This window comes from Ailuropoda melanoleuca, chromosome 12 (assembly GCF_002007445.2).
Source record: "Ailuropoda melanoleuca isolate Jingjing chromosome 12, ASM200744v2, whole genome shotgun sequence".
Classification (NCBI taxonomy): domain Eukaryota; kingdom Metazoa; phylum Chordata; class Mammalia; order Carnivora; family Ursidae; genus Ailuropoda; species Ailuropoda melanoleuca.
The window spans coordinates 27,523,037-27,529,302 of NC_048229.1; positions in this window are offsets into that span (position 1 = coordinate 27,523,037).

Here is a 6,266-nt window from a genome sequence, read left to right on the forward strand (position 1 = left end):
GGTGGGGAATGGAACACAGTCCCAGTCACTGGATTTCTAAGAATTTGCCAAGCCAGAGACCTTTTTTTTTTTAATTTAAAGATTTTATCTTTAAGTAATCCATACACCCAACGTGGGGCTCGAACTCACAACAGTCACGAGTCTCACGCTCCACCAACTGAGCCAGCCAGGCCGGTCCTCGGACTTTTTTTTTTTTAACAAAATTTTAAATTTTAGAACAAGTTTAGATTTATAGAAAACGTGGGAAGACAGCACAGAGTTCCCATTACACCCTGGACGCCCAGTTTCTGCTATTATAATTATATTCCTACTTGTTACCATTCAAGAACCAGTATTATTATTAATCTTGGCCACAGGCCGTGTTTTTTTCCATTTCTTTGGGCTTTTGTTTTTTGTTGCTTCCCCTAAGGTCCTGGCTCCCACCCAGGGGACCACATTACATTTTGTCTCTTCAGGCTCCCCTCAGACTTCACTTCTCTTTGATGACAATGAGTGGGTTGAGGCCTCCTGGCCAGACTTTCAGAAAGTGCTTCCATTGGGATTTGTCTGATGTTTTCTGGTCCTGATTAGCCTGGCATCGTGGGTTTTGGGGGGAAAGACCATCAACGTGCATGCCTTTCTCATCACGCTTCAAGGGGACATCCTGACTGAGACGCTCTCCTTGACCAAACTGTGGTCAGGCTCCCCAGCCCTCCTAGCTAGGCCTTGACCTTGGCCCCGACCTGTCTTAGCAAAGAATCCTGCTGTCACCCCCTCCCACCCCGATATCAGATCAAGTTTCTCATCTTCCACCTTTGGTGTCCACGTCCTCGTCCAGAAGCCTGAGGCCAGTCCTGTAGGAATCCCCGTGTCCCCTCTCAGTAATTTCCCACCCACAGACCACCTCACTCTCCTCCTTGGCTGTACCTCCCTCCCTGCCTTCCTTATGGAGTTGAGCCCGATAGCTCCCCCCTCCTGCAATCGTCATGACCCTACAGGGGTTCAGAACGTGTCACCCAGGGACGCCTGGGTGGCACAGCAGTTAAGCATCTGCCTTCAGCTCAGGGCGTGATCCCGGCGTTATGGGATTGAGCCCCACATCAGGCTCCTCTGCTATGAGCCTGCTTCTTCCTCTCCCACTCCCCCTGCTTGTGTTCCCTCTCTCGCTGGCTGTCTCTATCTCTGTCAAATAAATAAATAAAATCTTTAAAAAAATAACAAAAAATTAAAGAATGTGTCACCCTAAAATTGTCCACTTTACCATATTGCTTATTTTGAATTAAAGGTACAAGAGAGACCACAGGTGCAAGAAGGCCCTTTTGAGCTTCCTCTGTCCCCCTGAAAGCAGGATGTAAATGTCCCATGTGAAAAACACCTTCCAGCAGCAGGAAGGTAGACAGCCACCTCCCTCACCGGAGAGGGGGACCTGAGGCCCAAGGGGGCTGTGAAAACCAACCCTGTTAACTACCCGGAGACCAAACCCCTTCCTCTTGTCAATTCTTCACAGCTTTGTTTCTTTTTCTAAAAGGTCTAAAAGCTTCCTGCTCTGGTCATCCGAGTCTACATCTCAGTGGGTCTCCCACACGTACATATGGACACACACAATCAAATCTGTTGTTCTCGTTCATCTTTTTATTATGTCCAGCTGGGGGATGTCTCAGCCCAGAACCTCAAAGGGTCCTAGAGAATTTTTTTCCCTTTCTGACAATTCCTAGTCATTTGTCTTGAATACACTCTTTCTTCCCATTTTTTAAAAAAGTAATCTCTACGCCCAACGTGGGGCTCAAACCCACAACCCCAAGATTGAGTCGCCTGCTCCACGGACTGAGCCGACCGGGTGCCCCGGGTGTGAATTTCTAGTACACAGATGTTCCAAGGACAGCAAGCCTGTCAGACGTGCACATTTAACCGGGTGCCCTGCGTTCATGCGCCCCAAGCTGGCAGCCCTCCTCAGGCACAGCAGCCCCAGGGAGGCTCGATGGACACGGGAGGCTCGATGGACACGGGAGGCTCGCGCCCCATACGGGACAGCACAGACGCAGATCTGTACCCTCGCCGGAGGTCTGGCTGGGCAGGAAGGTGCAAAAAGGCTGGTGTGGGCACCGTCGACGTGCAGATGTGGACGGACAGGGCAGAGGGCACAGAGCCTAGAGCGAGGGCGGGGGTGGGGTGGCGGTCTAGGAAACGGGATGAGACTGCAAGGCATTAATCACGCGATTTGCAGCTTCTGCAAAAAGAGTTCAGGTGCTGGTTCTCTCAAATAATAGGTTCTGATGAGTTTGATGCAAAAAGGTGTTTGGTTTTTTGTTTTTTGAAGTGACACAGATCAGCGATAGCTCTGTTCACCATGAGGGATTCCTTTCCGATTAGTGCAGAAGCCTCGAGAGGAGTGAGGTAGGGCAGAAATCAGTCAGTCGGGGCGCCTGGGTGGCACAGCGGTTAAAGCGTCTGCCTTCCGCTCAGGGCGTGATCCCTGCGTTATGGGATCGAGCCCCACATCGGGCTCCTCCGCTATGAGCCTGCTTCTTCCTTTCCCACTCCTCCTGCTTGTGTTCCCTCTCTCTCTGGCTGTCTCTATCTCTATCGAATAAATAAATAAAATCTTTAAAAAAAAAAAAAAGAAATCAGTCTCTCGCGGGTTTGCTAGGCGGGAGTGTGTTTAAGGTTCCAGAGCCCACTCTTAAAGATTCCTGCAACACCCTTGGTTTTCAACAAGTATTCCTCGACACGTACCACTTTCCAGGTCCAACAGTAAGGAGGGGACATGGAATTCCTTCGCTCCTGGGGCCCATCGTCCAGAGATCAGAATCTGAAAAGGTGGGGGGGTGTGGCTCCCCGCAGGTTGGGAAGTTACGGAAGGTGTTCCGGAGAAAACGTGGGGAGGGAAAACCTTCCTCTAGCAGCCGGAGTCCAGGGCTTGGGGGCCTGGAAATTAACTGACAATGGTCAGATTAACAGGAGAAAAGACAGGTTTATTTACACGTGCAGGAGGGACCTCCCAGTAAACTGGAGGAAGGGTGTGAAGAAAAGTTTATATATATCAACTTAACAAAAGGAGGGATGTTACGGCTTCAATGGGAGAGGATGGAGGATTCTTTGGGGCTTTTTGATGCTAAGGGAAATGCGCAGACTAGTCTGTCCCGGTAGCTGACTTTGCCGGAACTCCCTCGGGCGGTGGCGGGGGGGGGGTGTTGAGGGCAACTGTTTTTTTGTCCCCCCCCCCGGGAGGGAAGTTTGTCTAAGATTTCCTTGGGCATCTTTGGTAGCTCAGAGTTTTTTCCTGTGTGACAAAGATACGACAAACTTGATGGCAGCTCTGGGGTCCACGTGGGTCCCCGCTCCCGAGCCTGGTGAGATGGCGTGGGGGTGGTTTGCAGGAGACGCTGCTAGCATTTGCATTCGCGGGATAAAGGGCTGGTTCTGAAAGATTGGAGTGTTTTCTCCGGGCATTATGCAATGTAAAATAAATACAACAGAGAAAGACAAATACCGTATGGTCTCACTTACATGCGGAATCTAAAAAAATTTTTTTTAAAAATAGAAACAACCCAACTCATCAATACAGAGAACAGATTTGAGGCTATGGGGAGTGTGTGTGGGGGTGGGTAATGCGAGAAGGGGTTGAAAAGTACCAACTCACAGCTATAAAGGACGTACGTCATGGGGATGTCATGTACAGCACAGGGACTAGTTAATAATACTCGATCGTGTTTCTGGAAGTTTTCATCACAAGGGAAACAACATGACAACGATGTGTGGTGCTGGATGCGGATTCTGGAGCCTTCCTGAGGCTGGGGTGGAGTAGTGGGGCCCGAGAGGCGGGCTGGGGCTTCATGAAGAGGAACGTGGTCCCTGAAACAAGCTCCGTGAGAGCAGAGGTCGGGCCAAATGAATCATCGGTGTCTTTCCAGTGCGTCTGCATCTCTGATCAGTATTTGATGAGTCACTGATGAATGTGACCCTAAGTCATTTTTTAAATCATGTGTTAATTGGAATTCAATAAACAATGCTCCTATTTAGACTGTCGCTGTCCCCATTTTGCAGATGGGCGCACAGAGATCCCGGCCGGGAGGGCGTGAGGTCCCAGCTGCCATCTCGGCTAATGGACGAGGGAGCCCATCTGGGTGCACACGGAGAAGAGGCCGGTGGAGACTAGAATAAGCCCCCAGGAAGGTGCACATCTGCAAATACAGTTCCTTTTGGGGTGAGACTTCTGTTTAGAAGTGTCATTTGTGACTCGACACGTAATCCACTGCTCGGGCCGCCCTGGGCTGTGGCTGCCTTCCCCTCAGTTGGGGAGTGTCTCAGACACATCCCTGCTGTCATTTAGCTTTGGTGCTGGCCTGCAGAAAGCTGACTGAATACGGCCAGATGGACGGACAGACCGACGAGTGAGTCTGGCAGCCCGGAGACGGTAGATCCCAGGAAGGAGCCATCGGCCACGACTGCTAGGCAGCTCAGTTATCGAAGGCTCCGTTTACTGAGCTGGGAGTGTTTGCTCATCGGCCTGCCCAGTGCCCGAGGCACAGGTATTTGAGAACCCAGAGAACTCAAGCCATTTACTCAAGATCATGGTGGATGGAGGCTTCCTACAGTTCTTGGTCGATGGCATGCCTGGTACCTCAGGGTGTCATCCAAGAAGTGTAGAAAAACCTTTGTCCTCGCCCCACTCAGAGCCAATGGCTCAGGAGTGTTTGCCTGGGGACTTGCCTTCGGCTGGAGAAGGCGGGCAGGGCAGAGTGGCTGGCAGAGTCTTCCTCCAAGGCCGGTGAGCTTGGAATTCAGAAAATAATAGTGATACTCGTTATTCTACATAATAAGAAAAGCAATGGTGATAATAGTAATCTATGTTACTAGGAAACTAGTAACACTTCTAATGAGTACTAGGCATGTAAATGCTAACTGTAACAGTGATGGTGGCAATACTTACGACTGTAATAATAGTAACACTGACAGTCTAGTAATACTGTATCATCTCTCGGTCAATGAGAACTTATTACAAGTAAGACAAGACGCCAAGCAGGCCACACAGAGACGCTTTCCCCCACGCACAGCCTCATTTTGTACATCTCCCGAATGGGGAGCCTAGAGATGGCGATTTCATGGTGTTACCTCCAGGGCCAGTAGGTGTGAGATGAGATAAGCAGGTGTCAAATGAGATAAGCAGGTGTCGGGGCTTTCAGATCAGTGTCTGTGAACAGAGAGGACTGCCCCCCAAAACAGATGGTCAGACATTTGGAATTCTGTGTCCCCAGTGGGCAAAGGATATGAACAAATAGTCTGGAACTAAACTCATTCTGTTGGAAGAGGAGTGGAGAAACAATTGCTCAGACACTGAGGTTGTAGGGCAAAATGGCAGGACCCTGTGGTGGCCAACTGGCCATTAAAATGACAAAAGCATTTGCCCTTTTACCATTTCTTGCTACTTAGCCTCCAGGTGTAACAGCAGATTCACAGAATTTAAGGCGCACAAGGTTATTAACTGCAGCATTGCACGTGGCAGAAAAAAAAAGAGAAACAATCTGTCAGGGCACTTGGCGGGGTCCCTCAGTGGAGCGTTCAACTCTTGGTCTTGGGGTCTTGAGTTCGAGCCCTATGTTGGGTGCAGGAAGACGTAAAAAAAATGAAATCTTAGAAACAATCTGTTAATAAGGGACTAGATCAAAATTAATGGTCCACACACACATATTGGAATGGTATGTATTTGCTATGCGAAAAAAGTGAGGAAGCTCTGATTTGGAAAGTTCTGCAGGACACACTGCTGAATTAAAAAATTTTTTTAGGGGCGCCTGGGTGGCACAGCGGTTAAGCGTCTGCCTTCGGCTCAGGGCGTGATCCTGGCGTTATGGATCGAGCCCCACATCACTCTTCTGCTATGAGCCTGCTTCTTCCTCTCCCACTCCCCCTGCTTGTGTTCCCTCTCTCGCTGGCTGTCTCCATCTCTGTCGAATAAATAAATAAAATCTTTAAAAAAAAATTTTTTTTTTAAATTTATTTATTTGAGAGAGATAGAACGAGCAGGGGAGCAGGGGGGAAAGGCAGAGGGAGCAGCAGGCTCCCCACCGAGCAGGAAGCCTGACGCAGGGCTCCATCCCAGGATCCTGGGATAATGACCTGAGCTTAAGGCAGACACTTAACCAACCAATTGAGCCACCCAGGCGCCCCATCCCCCCGGAAAATTTTTTTAAGGTGTAGGCGAATGCATATAGTAATGGAAGAAAATCATGTTCCAGATGGGGGCAACAGGATACAGGGTAAGTGGGTGGGTGGGGGGCATTCGTAGGGGG